The sequence below is a fragment of the Microcaecilia unicolor genome, chromosome 2, assembly GCF_901765095.1.
Source record: "Microcaecilia unicolor chromosome 2, aMicUni1.1, whole genome shotgun sequence".
Taxonomy (NCBI): domain Eukaryota; kingdom Metazoa; phylum Chordata; class Amphibia; order Gymnophiona; family Siphonopidae; genus Microcaecilia; species Microcaecilia unicolor.
The window spans coordinates 349,299,484-349,314,115 of NC_044032.1; the positions used below are offsets into that span (position 1 = coordinate 349,299,484).

At 43.0% G+C, this 14,632-nt stretch overlaps 1 protein-coding gene across 7 annotated transcripts in view; it reads left to right on the plus strand.

Annotated features, from left to right (window-relative positions):
• Nucleotides 1–14,632, plus strand: part of TDRD7 (tudor domain containing 7) — a 432,711-nt gene that overhangs the window by 80,243 nt on the left and 337,836 nt on the right. The gene's annotated exons all lie outside the window — the stretch shown is intronic.

The following is a 14,632-nucleotide window of genomic DNA, read 5'->3' on the forward strand; positions in this document are numbered from 1 at the left end:
GATAGAAAACACACCTCATTCCTGTTTCTGTGGATATGTTGGGAATCTCCGCTAGAAGAGTACTGGCCCTATACCAGTAATGAATGTCATCGCTTTTCCACTAAGTGGGGATTGGCATTTGAGTCATTGATACAGGTTGAAGAAGTAGGCTAGGTGAAGTTTAGAAGGCCTTCACACCCTTGTACATTTTTGACATTCTGCTCTCTGAAAAAATAGAGTTCAAAATGCATTAAAGTAGGAGTTTTTCACTAATCATAACATACTTGGTACTTTTTCTGTTTCTGGGATTAGCAGTATAGAATGTTTTGTACTTTTTTGGGATCTTGCCAAGTATTTGTGACCTGGATTGGCCACTGTTGGAAACAGGACGCTGGGCTTGATGGACCTTTGGTCTTTCCCAGTATGGCAATACTTATGTACTTTCAGTGGGAAAGAACAATTATAGAAATATTCATAAGATAATTAACTATGAGTCCAAAAATTCTCAATGTGTGATTATTCACATCCTTTGTCATAGCAACCCAAATTAGCCTTGTTTCCTAAAAAACTGACTTCAGGCCCATAATGTGTTGTGTCTCAGTAGTTGAGCTGATTTGAATACTCCTGGATAATGAACCAAGCTATTTTCATTTTATCAAGTGAATTTGAAGTAAAGGTCTAAACTTGCTGAAAAAGAGCTAACAAAAAAACCCCAAAACTTAGGGGATAAAGTTATTCAAAGGTACAGATCAGGATAAGACTATGTGTTGGAATATGCTTTGGGGTACAGTTGGTAACACCAGGACACTGCCTCAGTCAGGCCTTCCCTCCAGTCATAGACTGTGAAAACTGAGGAGGGTTAATGTAAGGATTTGAAGGTTAGAGGTCTCAGCCAGGGAATGAGGAAAATGTTGGTTGATTGATAAATTCAAGATTATGCCACAAACATAGATTATGCCACAAACATAGTGTGTATTGGGAGGGTGTCAAGAAGGAAGTCACTGCTGAAGATAAGTATGTTGATGCAAAGCATTTGCCAAACAATACTAAAGGGACACTATCTGTGAGAAAATAGTATGTGGTCTGAGATCAAAGTGGAATTTTCTCATCTTGATAAATGATAGGTGTGATGTGCAGTAAAACCATCCTTGCAATAAAAGCAAGTGGTCTTGGAGATGTTTTTTCAGCAGCGGGGAGAGGGATGCTTGTGAAGATCAAGGGAAAGATAGTGATGAGTACAGGCAGGTCCTAGAGGAAAACCTGTTCAATCTGTCGTAATCCTGCAACTGGAGGGGAATACTTTACCTTTCAGCAGGACAATGATCCTAAGTACAAAGCGAAAGCAACAATTGAGTGGCTTAGCAAGAAGAAAGTGAACATACTAGATAGTAGATCGTGGCAGATAAAGGCTGTATGGTCATCCAGTCTGCCCAACAGTATAAACTCATTAATATGGTATGCACGTGTTACATCATCTGTATACCTGTTCTTGATTTATCCTTGCCATTTTTAGGGCATAGACCATAGAAGTCTGCCTGGCACTGGCCTTGTTCTAAAATTTCTGAAGTTGTTGTCCAAACGCATCCAAAAAGCTATACTGTAGCCCATCCAAATCTACTCAGCCTTCATCAGGGCACCAGACCATAAAGCCAGCCCAACACTGGCTTTCCTATCTAATCTCCCCCTACCACTTCTTTGGATCCATTCCTTCTAATGTTTAACATTTTTTATTGATGATTAAATCCAAATATAGGTACATATTCCAGGTTTTTCCATTGTACAAACTGAACCGTAACACAAACTCATATCATCAACATTTTAACACATACCTTCCCACCTAGCTATGGATCCATTCCTTCTAAACATGATTCCTTTGTATTTGTCCTGCGCATTTTTTAATTCCGTTACGTTTTCATCTCCACCACCTCCCACGGGAGGGCATTCCAGACATCTACCACTCTCTCAGTGAAAAAATACTTTCTGACATCATTGAGTCCTACTCCCTTTCAATTTTAATTCATGCCCTCTAGTTCTACCACCTTCCCATCTCTGGAAAAGGTTTATTTGCAAATTAATACCTTTCAAATATTTGAACATCTGTATCGTATCATATATCCCTATTTCTTCTTTACTCCAGTGTATACATGTTTAGGTCAGCAAGTCTCTCCATGTACGTCTTGCTGCCTAAATCCCCTACCATTTTCGTCGCTTTTCTCTGAATCACTTCAAGTCTTTTACATCCTTAGCAAGATAAGGCTCTAAAACTGAACACAGTATTCCAAGTGGGGCTTCACCAACGACTTGTACAGGGGCATCAACACCTCCTTTCTTCTACTGGTTATACCCCTCTCTACGCAGCCTAGCATCCTTCTGGCCATTGTTACCGCCTTGTCACACTGTTTCGTCACCTTGAGATCTTCCGACACTATCATCCCGAGGTCCCTTTCCTAAGCTGATCTTACCAATCTCTTCCCTCTTATTCGGTACATCTCTTTGTATTCCTGCACCCCAAATACATCACTTTGCACTCTTGGCTGGAAGTACTGCATTATGGGCATGGATTGCTTCTGGAGCTGGCGGCTATGTTAAGCAGCATATCATTTTTTAGAAGCTATTTTCAAAACTCTGGAAGAGTAAAGGAAATAAGTTACTATGATTATTCCATTTGGAGTTAGTAGAAGTCATCCTCAAAAGCAGGAGTCACCTTTAAGTATGCAACAGTTGAACTCATGAGATCAAGGGATTGTTAGGCCAAGGATAAAATTGAATTTACTTAAACAATTGCCATTATGTACTTGTCAAAAAAACACCTGAGTTGGACTTTTACAAGATTGCCTGGGATTTGATATTCACAGCTATTATTGGAATATTGGACCAGTGGTTATCTTAGTGGGTGGATTTTTTCAAGATACTTGAATACGAAAATAATGTTTGTGACATGGATAACCTGGATATTTTAAAGATGTTGTACAGATAAGTATTGTTAAGTGTAATTTGTAACTACTATTTCTAAATAACAAAATTATGTGTAAAGCACTTCTTTTTGTTTGGAGACGGAAACAGTGAAGATAAATAATTCATGAAGAAATAATTTTGAGTAACTGAATTTTCTATCATTTGAATTTATTCACTGCTTGGTATAGGATATTAAATTTTAACTGCTAGACCCTTTACCGTTCTTCTAATATTTGGAGATCCCTTTACTTGGTTTCTGCTCTCTACAGGGTATCCATTCTGTTGGCTTTCTTTGTGTCATCTGCAAAAAGGCAAACTTTTCCTTTTAATCCTTCAACAATGTAGCTCACAAATATATGGAACAGAATCAGCCCCAGCACAGACTCCTGAGGCACTCCACTACTTGCTTTTCCTTCCTCCAAGTGATATCGATTTGCCATCACCATCTGCCAACCAGTTTCTAATCCAGTTCACCCTTTGGGTCCTAACTTCAGCTTGTCATGTTTATTCAAGAGCCTATGAGGAACTGTCAAGGCTTTGCTGAAATCATCTATCAACATGTCCTTGATCACGTTCTCTGGTATCCAGTTAAAGAATTCAGTCAGTTTTCTTTGGCATCATTTACCTATGGTAAAACCATTTTGCCTCGGATCTTGTAAACCCATTGGATTTTAGGAAATTCACTATCCTTTTCTTCAGCAGTCCTTCCATTACATTTCCAAAACCCAAGTGAGGCTTACCAGCTTGTAGTTAGTTTCCTGCTTCTTCTGTCATCTGTCTAATGAAGAGGGACCACATCTGCTCTTCTCTAATCCCAGGAACCTCTCCTGTCCCAAGGCTTGCTTACACAAATCTTTAGGAGGACCTTGCCAGAACCTCTCTGTGCTCCCTCGATATCCTGGGATGGATCCTGTTGGTCCAATTACTTTGTCATCTTCAATTTTAAGTTGTTCATGAAAACTTCCCTTCTGTAATGGTTGTACTATCCCATTCTCATATGTACTTTTGCCAGCTGATCATGGACCTCAGAAATCTTTCTTTAGCACATTTGCTTTTTCCTCATCTCTGTCCACATAGCATTCCACAGCATCTTTTGGAGTCGCCCAATTCCATTTTTAGTCTTTCTCCTTTCACTAATATACCTGAAAAAAATTCTTCTCTCTTCCTATATTTCTAGCTATTTCTGCTTTTGCTTTCACCAGATGTATATCTTGTGGCTTTTTTCAGTACATCCAGTATTCTTTCTGTATTTCTCATCTTGAGTTTTTCTGTATTTCATGGATCTTTTGCCTTTTTGGCCTCCACTTGTTGGAGAACCATATTGGTTTCCTTTTTCTCTTGCTTTTATTTACTCTCCTCACATAAAGGTCAGTGGCCATTTTTATAGCTCCTTTCAACCTGGATCACTATCTTTCCACTTCTCTTATGTCCTCTCATTCCATCAGTTCTTTTTAAGGTACTCTCTCATTTTACTAAAGTAAGGGTGTGGAATCCATGGTTTTGAGTGGCCGCCTGCCCTTGAGTTGTTATATCGAATCAAGCTGTTTAATGATCACTACTGCCCAAGTGGGCACCTACTCTGTTATGCTCATGTATGCTGTCTTCATGTTAGGAATTGTCCACTTCTGTCTTGCCTCTGAGACAGAAGTAACCTTCTGGAGGTCTCATGGTGGGAGGACCCTCGAGGAAATCTTTGCTCCCCCAGGCTAGAAAAAACTCTGGCTACTAAATATGTGTTAGACATAATAAATGTTTATTCAAATTGTCAAAGAAGCCAATCAGTAATTATTGAAATAGTAACAAATAAACTCCTAATACAGTATAATATGTAGCAAATAAAAACAGAGTTTTCCCTGGGAGCTGTCAATATGTCCACCTGCTAGTGGACACACTGAGGCTCGCCGTCCTCAGTTCTGTTTCCTCTTAAATACTTTTTTCTTCCTTTTTTCATTATCTTAATTGTAATTACCCTTCCTACCTAATGAATATGCATCTTTCCAGAATATTCTGTTTCCTATGATGAATCATGTTCCAACACGTTCCATGAAATTCTATCATTTATTTCTTTTAAATTGACAGGGCCTGTCATTATATAAGCATATAAGTTTTCATTAGATAACGGGTATGTTACCAAGTTACTACCCACACCCTCGTGCTAAGTCTTTAATTTTACTCACACCCACTTATTTCTCCTTTTGATTGTTTATCTGGATACAACAGATGTCCTTAGTCATAGGAGTCTGTCTTAGTTGCTGACCTGCAACTTATCAAAAGTTAGCATAGACCAAATGTCAAACCACAGCCTTAGAAAGGTATTTTTCAGAAAAATCGCTTTATAGCTGTCTTGCAAACTCTTAAGTCTGCTCCCAGCTCAACAAAGCAAAATAGCTATGTTTCAATCATTTTATTAATTGGTCCATCAAAAACAGTTTCTTCATATCACAAATGTTTAAACTTTCATGCAATTTTCACTTTTATCTTCAATCATATTTTTTGTTTTCCCCCCAAAGTTTCCTTCCCCCCTCCCCCCTCCCCTCAATCAAGCAGTAAAGGATAGTGTCACCAGAGTTTATAAGTTCAGTATCTGACTCCGAACTGTTGGAGTCAGAGTCCTCCCAGAATGGTGCCCAGCTGTTTCAATTGTTGTTTTATCATCTGTGGCTTGTTTCCTCACATCCAAGTGTTCTGTTCGCAGGAGCGACAACATTTGAGTTCGCCAGTATTGCAATCGATGGTGGGCCTGTTCCCCAACCACTCCTGTAATATATTTTTTTTGTTACATTTGTACCCCGCACTTTCCCACTCATGGCAGTCTCAATGCGGCTTACATATTGTATACAGGTACTTATTTGTACCTGGGGCAATGGAGGGTTAAGTGACTTGCCCAGAGTCACAAGGAGCTGCCTGTGCCTGAAGTGGGAATCGAACTCAGTTCCTCAGGACCAAAGTCCACTACCCTAACCACTAGGCCACTCCTCCACATATTGCTTTCTTCGCTGCCACTGTGGCTCTTTTTACATAGTCTATAAAGCCTTTCGGCGTAGGTTTGCTTAGCTTTGGCTGACCAAAAAGTAATTTTGGGTCATAACTCCATTTTCGAGACCAAAGTGCTGACACCTGTCGAAGAATGTGTTTCCAAAACAGGGCCACCCTCGGGCAGTTCCAAAACATATGGGCCAATGTAGCTTCCCCTTGGTGGCACTTCCCACACGCTCTGTCCGGCGAAGCCCCCATATGAAATGCTCTCCTGGGGGCCACATAAAGCCTCAATTTCCCAGTGCTCTGCCAATTTTGTTGTCTGCCAGATGGACAACACGTAATCTTTAAATAATGTCTCTGTTAGAGAAATTTCTAGATCCTGGCCTCCACTTTGTGTATATCCCTCATAATCCAGCTCTTGCATTGTGTCTCGAATGTGGCGATGATGAAAGACCATTGGTACTTTCTGCTGAGCCCCCAGCGACATGACAGAAGCCAGTTCCTCCCTCACATCTTCCGTGAGATCCGTCCACGGCAGGCTTGACACATAATGCCTCAGTTGATAGTAATAAAAGAAGTCTGCTGGGTTTATCTTATATTGGTCTCTCAGCTCTTGAAACGTTTAATATGTCCTTCGTCTGTGAGCACTTGGTACAGGTATTCTAGTCCTTTTTTCCTTCCATTTATTGAATATTGTACAACTTCCCGGGTTCAAATCCTGGGTTCCCACAGATCGATAAGTATGGGGTAACTCTGTGTGAGAAACCATGCATCCGGCATATCCACTTCCACACCGCAATCATGGTAGGCAAGATGTGTGCTGTCTGTAAAACCTCTGGTCTGTTCCGTTTGCTCCCATGCAAAAATCCTGTGAAGTTTTCTGGGCCAAACAGCCGCAATTCCATCTGTGTGGCTGAGTATTCACTTGACTTTCTGAACCAGTCATTCAAATGCCTGACTCCACGTGCTACTGTTAAGTACCGTAGACTCAAGAGGCCCAGGCCCCCATATTCTCTCGAAGTCTGCATAGTCTGAATGGATAATTTTGTTTTTTTCCCTTTCCAAAGGTACTGCTGAAGTTTATTTATGTTTCGTTCCACTGTCCTTGGGAGGTAGATAGGTAACGTTTGGAACACACGTACATCCATCTTGGCACAATCATCATGTTGTGTAACGCTATCCTGCCAAGCAGGGAGAGTGGGAGGGATTGCCAAAGTTTCAGTTTATTTGTTGTATCTTCCAAAAGTTTGTTCACATTTTGAATGCACACTTGGATGAGATCCTGGGGAATCTGTACTTCTAAATATTTAATTGCTCCCTCAGCTTCTTTTACTCCCATTTCCTCTAACCCCGTAACTCCTACCCCGGGGAAGATGCTTAACCATTCTGATTTATGTAAGTTTATGTTGAACCCCAATAGATTACTATATTGGCCTATCCTTGCCCAAAGCTTCTTCAGAGAGTTCTGGGGGTCTCTCATCACCACCAACAAATCGTCCGCGAATGGCAGAGTCTGTACTACTTCACCGCCCACTTCCATGCCTTCTATATGCTCATCTGTTTTTAGGGTGCGGAGCAGCGGTTCAGTTGACAGCAGGAAAAGTAGAGTGGACAGGGGGCACCCCTGACGGGTACCCCACCCTATTGATATTTGGTCTGTCCGCACTCCATTAAGTAATATTGATTCAGTAGGATTTGTGTGTAATGTCTGTATGGGCCCGTAGGTACCAGCCTTGTATCCCCATTCCAAACAGGAATTCCCAGCCTATTTTGTCAAAAGCCTTTTCGGCATCAAGGCTCAAAAGGACTGCCGGCACTTGATTTATTTGGCCACTGCTCATTGCCAGCAAAAGTTTGCGTACTTTAGTTGAGGAATGCCTGCCTTTTACAAATCCTACCTGTTCAGGTCCTATTAGGTCCGGCAAATATGTGGCAAATATTGCTGCCAGGAGTTTTGCTAGTATTTTGATGTCTACATTCAATAACGAGATTGGTCGGTATGCTTCAGGTGTGTCCCCGTCCCTCCCTGGTTTGGGTAGCAAAGTTATTAAGGCCATGTTATTATGCTGGGGAAACCTGCCTGCCTCCACTGCCTCATCTAGGTATGCATGCAGTGCTATTAGCGCTGATTGGGGAATCATTGTGTAAATTCTCACCGTAAATCCATCTGGTCCTGGGGGCAGAGTGTTTGGGCAGTGGATTTAATCGTATCTTGTAGCTCCTTACCTGTAATTGGGTTATTTAGAGTCTGAATCGCCTGTGCGTTTAAATTTGGCATCCCTGATGCTGTTAGGTATTTCTATAAGGATTCTTTGTTTATTCCTTTGTATGGCTGATATATTTGACTAAAATGATCTCGGAAATTTGCGCTATTTTTTTCGCTTTTGGTATGTATCCTTCCACTCTTGTCCTTAATGGCTGATATTACTCTTTTCCCTCTCCATGTTTTTACCACTCAGGCTAGCAAGGTTCCTGTTTTATTGCCAAATCTTTGCAGCTGGTACTTATAATATATTGCCCCTTTAATAGCTCTTTCGAGTTCAACGTTATTTGAATGGTCTGCATTTGTTCCCGATTTTCTTTATTTGGTGACTGGGAGTATTTGCGTTTCGCCTTTCTCGCCTGTGCTTCTAACCTCACTATAGCTGCTGTTAACTTTTTTTTTCCGCGCACAGATGTAAGCTATTATCTCTCCTCTCATCACCGCTTTGGCTGCCGGCCAATATAGCGCTGGGTTCTGTTCATGTTGCTCATTAAAGCTAGCAAAGTCTTCCCACTTTTTTCTCACGTATTCTTTAAAGTCTGCATCAGCAGCTAAGTAAGATGGGAATCTCATTCTCTACCCTGCTCGCCCTTGGAAAAATTTCCCAGCTTCCAGGTCTAACCATACCATGACATAGTCTGTAATTTCTTCAGGCCCTATTTCTACTGCATATACTTTTTGAAACAATTTTCATTCCACTAGTATATAGTCTATGCGAGATAGTATTCCATGTGCCCTCAAGACATGGGTAAAGTCTTTTTCTCCTGAATGTAAGACACGCCAGGCATCCTCTGTATTTGTCCCTATCATAAAGTGTGAGAGCACTTTAGCTCTTGGCCCCCCACTGTGCGCTTTCCTCGGTTCTGAGCAGTCTAGCTGGGGGTCTGCAACCATATTAAAATCTCCCGTGATCAGCAACTGCAGGTTTGGGTGTTGACTGCAGTGCTGCATTAATTCCTGGTAAAATCTTTGATCGTACGTATTCGGGCCATACACTGCCACTACTAAAAGGTCCTGACCTTGTAGCCACATGCGCACCAACACATACCGACCCTGGGTATCTTGTAATAACATTTTCGTTTTTGCTGGCAGGCCCTTTCGCACTAAAATGGCCACTCCCCCATGTCTCCCGTCTGACGAAAATGCGTACACCTCCCCCACCCAGTCTCTTTTTAGTTTTTGGTGTTCTGCTTCCATTAATCGTGTGTCTTGTAGGCATGCAATATCCGCCTTATGTCTCTTAAGTGCTGCTAATATTTTTTTTTCTCTTAATTGGTGATGAGAAACCCCCCACCCCCCCCCCCCCCCCCCCCCCCATGTTCCATGTGATAAATCTTGTTGTCTTAAGTGGGGTCATATTTTCTCAAGATTGTTTTTAGGCAATGTTTAAACTTAATGGCAGGGGGTCTCAGTGCCCAGCTCCACCTAGCCCCTCCCCCCAACTCTTCTCTCTACTCCTACTCCCTTTCTGCTTGTTGAGTATTTGTTGTACAGTCTCCTTATACCCTCCCTCCCTCTCCCCCTCCCCACCATTCTCCCTCCTTTCCCCATCCATTCCTCTGAATGTGGAAATGAGATCATATCTGATGGTCCCTTCCCCTCAACGAAAAACCCCGCTATATTTCAATCCCAAAGCTGCTCATAATATCTACAGTTCCCCATAGAATCCTTGCTTTTTGTCTTTAACTTCCCCAGTTACATGTTGCTGTTATACCTGATTATCTCAGGGTGATGCCAGTCTGCGTGTCCAATTTCATCCAGCTTCCACGTGTTTTGTCTCAAGTGTCCATATTTTCACCAGTGTTCAGCTCTCCCAAAGACTCTAATGCCTCTTCCGGCGATTTAAAAGTCTTCCAAGTGCCGTTCATCATTACCCTCAATTGGGCTGGATAGTTTAGCATAAATCGTTGCTTTTTCTCTGCCATGCTTTCCTTTTCTCTTGCACCAGCATGGAATAGTCCTGAAAGATTCTCACTCTGTTTCCGTCATACTCCGTTTCCCACTTAAGTCGCACTCCTCTCGGTATCTCAGATTTATGAATAAAGTTATGCACTTTTATGATTACTACTCGCGGGCGATTCCTCTCTCCCATTTTCCTTCCCACCTGATGTGCACACTCCAGGCACAACGGGCCTACGCTGTCAGAAAGGGCGAACTCCGCCTTCAGCCACCGCTCCAGCAACGTTGGTAGCATATTATCTGGCACCGAGTCTGGGATTCTCACCAGGTGGAGATTTGATCTTCTCGACCTGTTTTCCAGGTCATCGATTAGTTGCGCTTGCGCTTCTACTGTCTGTTTCAACTCTTGGATAATTTCTTGCGTTGTAGGCTCCGCACTCTCCAGAGCTGCGACGCGGCCTTCTAATTCGCCAGTTCTCCTTGTTGTGTCTTCCAGTACTGCTTCAAGGCTGGTTAGCTAGCTAGCTGAGGTGCCATTGCCTCTTTTACTGCCTCGGTTAGTTGCGATAATTGAGATGTTGCAAACAGTGTCGGGGCTGCTGGGCTCGTCGGGCTCGGCGCCATCTTGGCCTCTTCCGCTCCGCGCTGTTTGTCTGTTTCTTGTTGGTTTTACTGGGCATCACCTTTGTTCTTCGGATCACATACAGATCCATATGCTCTCCAACTTCCGATTTATTTCCTCCAATTTGCTTCAGTTTTTATTGCAGTTGAGGGTGTCGGGTCAGGAGGAGCAGAACAACACGTTCTCTCTCCTCAGTCCATCATGTGATCTCCCGCAAAATAGCTATATTAAAATAAAAACTAGAAATATGTATGGTTTGCACCATTTCATGGCCTCTATGATATACAGAATTTAACTAGGTGTTCAGCTGACTTTTAAATTGCATGTTTTTTTAATATAGTCTGAAATTTTCTTCATCTGATTCATTCTTTCATTCAAAGTGCTGAGCTAAAGATTTTTAGCTGATGCCCTCTTTCTTTAATTGATTGCGTTACCAACCTTACCTACCTATCCATAACTTAAGGTCTTCACAGAATAATGTGTTGGGTGTCCCTTGTATTAAGATCCATGTTGGATTCCACCATGGATGAGTCCCCTACCTGAGCTTTTGTTATCTCTTTTCTGGCCAAGGTTTTCTGACTACTCTCCCTGTATGTAATTTTTTTTCTTTGCTTTGTAATTTTATTACTGATTTATTTTTTATGTATTTTGTTTTGTTCTGTAAATTACCTTGATAAGTTTCCATGTGGATGATATTAAGTGGCCCCCAAATCCTTTTTTCCCCCCATTCCTCCAAGAGGCTTAGTTCTGTTCTCAAACACAAATGTGCACAGTAGCATTTGAAGTTGGCACATAATCTGCAAAATGCATATTAGTGATAAAAACAACAAACTTTAAATCGTGGGAGCAGAAAAGCACTTAGCTCACTATTAACCCATTAGTGCCCAACGGAACAAATCAATTTGTTCCCATATGGCTTATTATAGGAACATTGGGCACTAATAGGTTAAGCACAGCTGCTTGTATGCCACTTCAGCACAGATGCCATACTGGGACAGACCAAAGGTCAACCAATACAGTATCCTGTTTCCAACAATGGCCAATCCAGGTCACAAGTACATGGGAAGATCCCAAATCAGTACAATACATTTTATGCTGCTTATCCTAGAAAAAAGCAGTGGATTTTCCCAAGTCCATTTTAATAATAGTTTATGAACTTTTCTTTTAGGAAGATATCCAAACCTTTTAAACCATCAAAGCTAACCACTTTTACCACTGTTCTGTGGCAATGAATTCCAGAGTTTAATTACACGTTGTGATTAAATATTTTTTCGATTTGTTTTAAATTTTCTACTTTGTAGCTTCATTGCATGCTCCCTAGCCCTAGTATTTTTGGAACGAGTAAACAAGCAATTCACATCTACCTGTTCCACTCCACTCCATTATAGTCCTCTATAATCCCATCAGCCGTCTTTTCTCCAAGCTGAAGAGCCCTAGCCGCTTTAGCTTTTCCTCGTAGGGAAGTCGTCCCATCCCCTTTATCATTTTCATTGCCTTTCTATGTTAATTTTCCAATTTCTCTATATCTTTTTTTGAGATGCGGTGACCAGAATTGCACACAGTATTTGATGTGCTGTCGCACCATAGTGATACAAAGGCATTATAACATCCTCATTTTTGTTTTCCATTCCTTTTCTAATAATATCTAACATTCTATTTGCTTTCTTCGCTGCTGCCGCACACTGAGCAGAGGGTTTCAATGTGTCATCAACAATGATACCTAAATCTTTTTCCTGGTTGGTGACTCCCAATGTGGAACCTTGCATGATATCATGTAGCTATAGTTCTTTTTTCCCACATGCATCGCTTTGCACTTGCTCACATTAAACGTCATCTGCCATTTGTATGCCCAGTCTCCCAGTCTCATAAGGTCCTCTTTCAATTTTTCACAATCCTCTTGCAAATTAACTACTTGGAGTAAATTTGTGTCATCAGCAAATTTAATTCACTAGTTATTTCCATAGCTAGGTAATTTATAAATATGTTAAAAAAAAAACAGTGGTCCCAGTACAGACCTTCAGAATCCCACTATCTACTCTCCTCCATTCAGACCATTTAACCCTACTCTCTGTTTTCTATCTTTTAACTAGGACTTCCTTGTCATCAACAGCAGATGAATCCATTAACTGATGTTTTTTTTTTTTTTTGTTACATTTGTACCCCGCGCTTTCCCACTCATGGCAGGCTCAATGCGGCTTACATGGGGCAATGGAGGGTTAAGTGACTAGCCCAGAGTCACAAGGAGCTGCCTGTGCCGGGAATCGAACTCAGTTCCTCAGTTCCCCAGGACCAAAGTCCACCACCCTAATCACTAGGCCACTCCTCCGCCTACCAGCAGGTGGAGATAGGGAACACTGAAAGCACATGGTGTTCCTGGACACCAAGCCCCCTCTGCATTCAGTATATCTCTATCTCCCAGCAGGTGTGGACGTCGCTTTATCAGCTCCTGGATTTCTGCCTGGGGTGGTTCCTGTGCTTTGCCAGTAGAGCGGGGGGGGGGGGGGGGGGGTGTTGTGGCTGGTGATGCCCACTTTAAAGGCATACTTGGTTTTCCCTGTCCCTGCCATGATCCATTTCCTCTCCTCCCGGAGTTCCTCAGTGGCTGCCTGCCTCTAACTTTCCTCACAGAAAAAAAAAAAAAGAGAGAGTGGCTCGCTTTCCTGAGCTCCTGGTTCGGTGCCGCTTGACCGCAGCTCGTTTGACTCTGTCTCCTGAGGTGAGAGTGGTGCCCAACTCCTCCGGGGAGGTTCCCACTGACAGCGCTCTGCGCGGGGTAAGTTTTGGCGCGAAGGTGCCATTTTGTTTTCTGTATTTGATGGCTGCTGAAGGGGTTAAGCGCTGCTCCCACTGTGGAAAATGCAGATCAGCAGCAGGGCTTTGCAGCACATGCTGCCTAGATACTAATGCTGGCACGAGCATGGCGGACGGTGATTCTTCCCACCCGACGGAGGTGGCAGTGGCCACCATCTTGGAGGTGCCGCATGACTCAACCCTCGCAGTTGCGGAGGGGTCTGAGTGCAGGGGGACACCTCGTTTCGAGGTTTCTACAGAAGCTATTGCCTCCGCTTCCCCCAATGTGGGGGCGGATGTACAGGGTGAGTTTTTCTCCCCTGAATTTGTGCTGCTGATGTATAAGGCTTTTATGTTAAAAAGAGCACTGCCTGAGGCTCCTGACAATTCCTGTCGGACTGGATTGCCTCCAGTTCTTGATAGCCCAGCGTCTGCTGGAGACTTTATTTCTTTTCCCGAGCTTTTGGCTGACGCTAAGCGTAGACGAGTGAATACCCTGTCTGAGGGGGACTCTTCACCCTGTTCTCCCCTGTGGTCTAGTTTCAGGGAGTCTGAGGGGTCTGGCAGACCCTCACAGACTGATGGTCCAGATGAGGGTGGCTGCTTGCTACAGGAGTTGGATGACCCTAAAGAGTTTCGGATTTTCCACCACGACGAGCTACCAGCTCTCATTTCTGATGCCTTACAGGCCCTTTATATTGAAGATCCTGACGAGGGCCTCTTCTATTAATCCTAGGATGGCTAGTACTAAGAAGCCTTCTCGGGCTTTTCCCGTGCATGCTTCCATCCAAGTGCTTATTTCAGCTCAATGGTCTGACCCTGATGGTCCCTTGAAGGTGGCCAGGGCTATGTGTCACCTTTACCCTCTGAGTGAAAGTCAGTTGGCCCTCTTTGGGATGCGTAAAGTGGATGCTTTAGTCATGGCTGTGACTAAAAAGACTACTCTCCCGGTGGAGGGAGGGGTCGCTTTGAAAGATATGCAGGTCTGGCGGCTGGAATCTGCGCTGAAGCAGTCCTTTAAAATCTCGGGCCTTTCCTTACGGACGGCTATTTGCAGTTCCTGTGCAGCCCGGGCCTGCCTTTCCTGGTTGCAGCAGGCGGTTCAGCAGAACACCGATGGAGCGGGTTCCCTCTCTGAGGTCGGC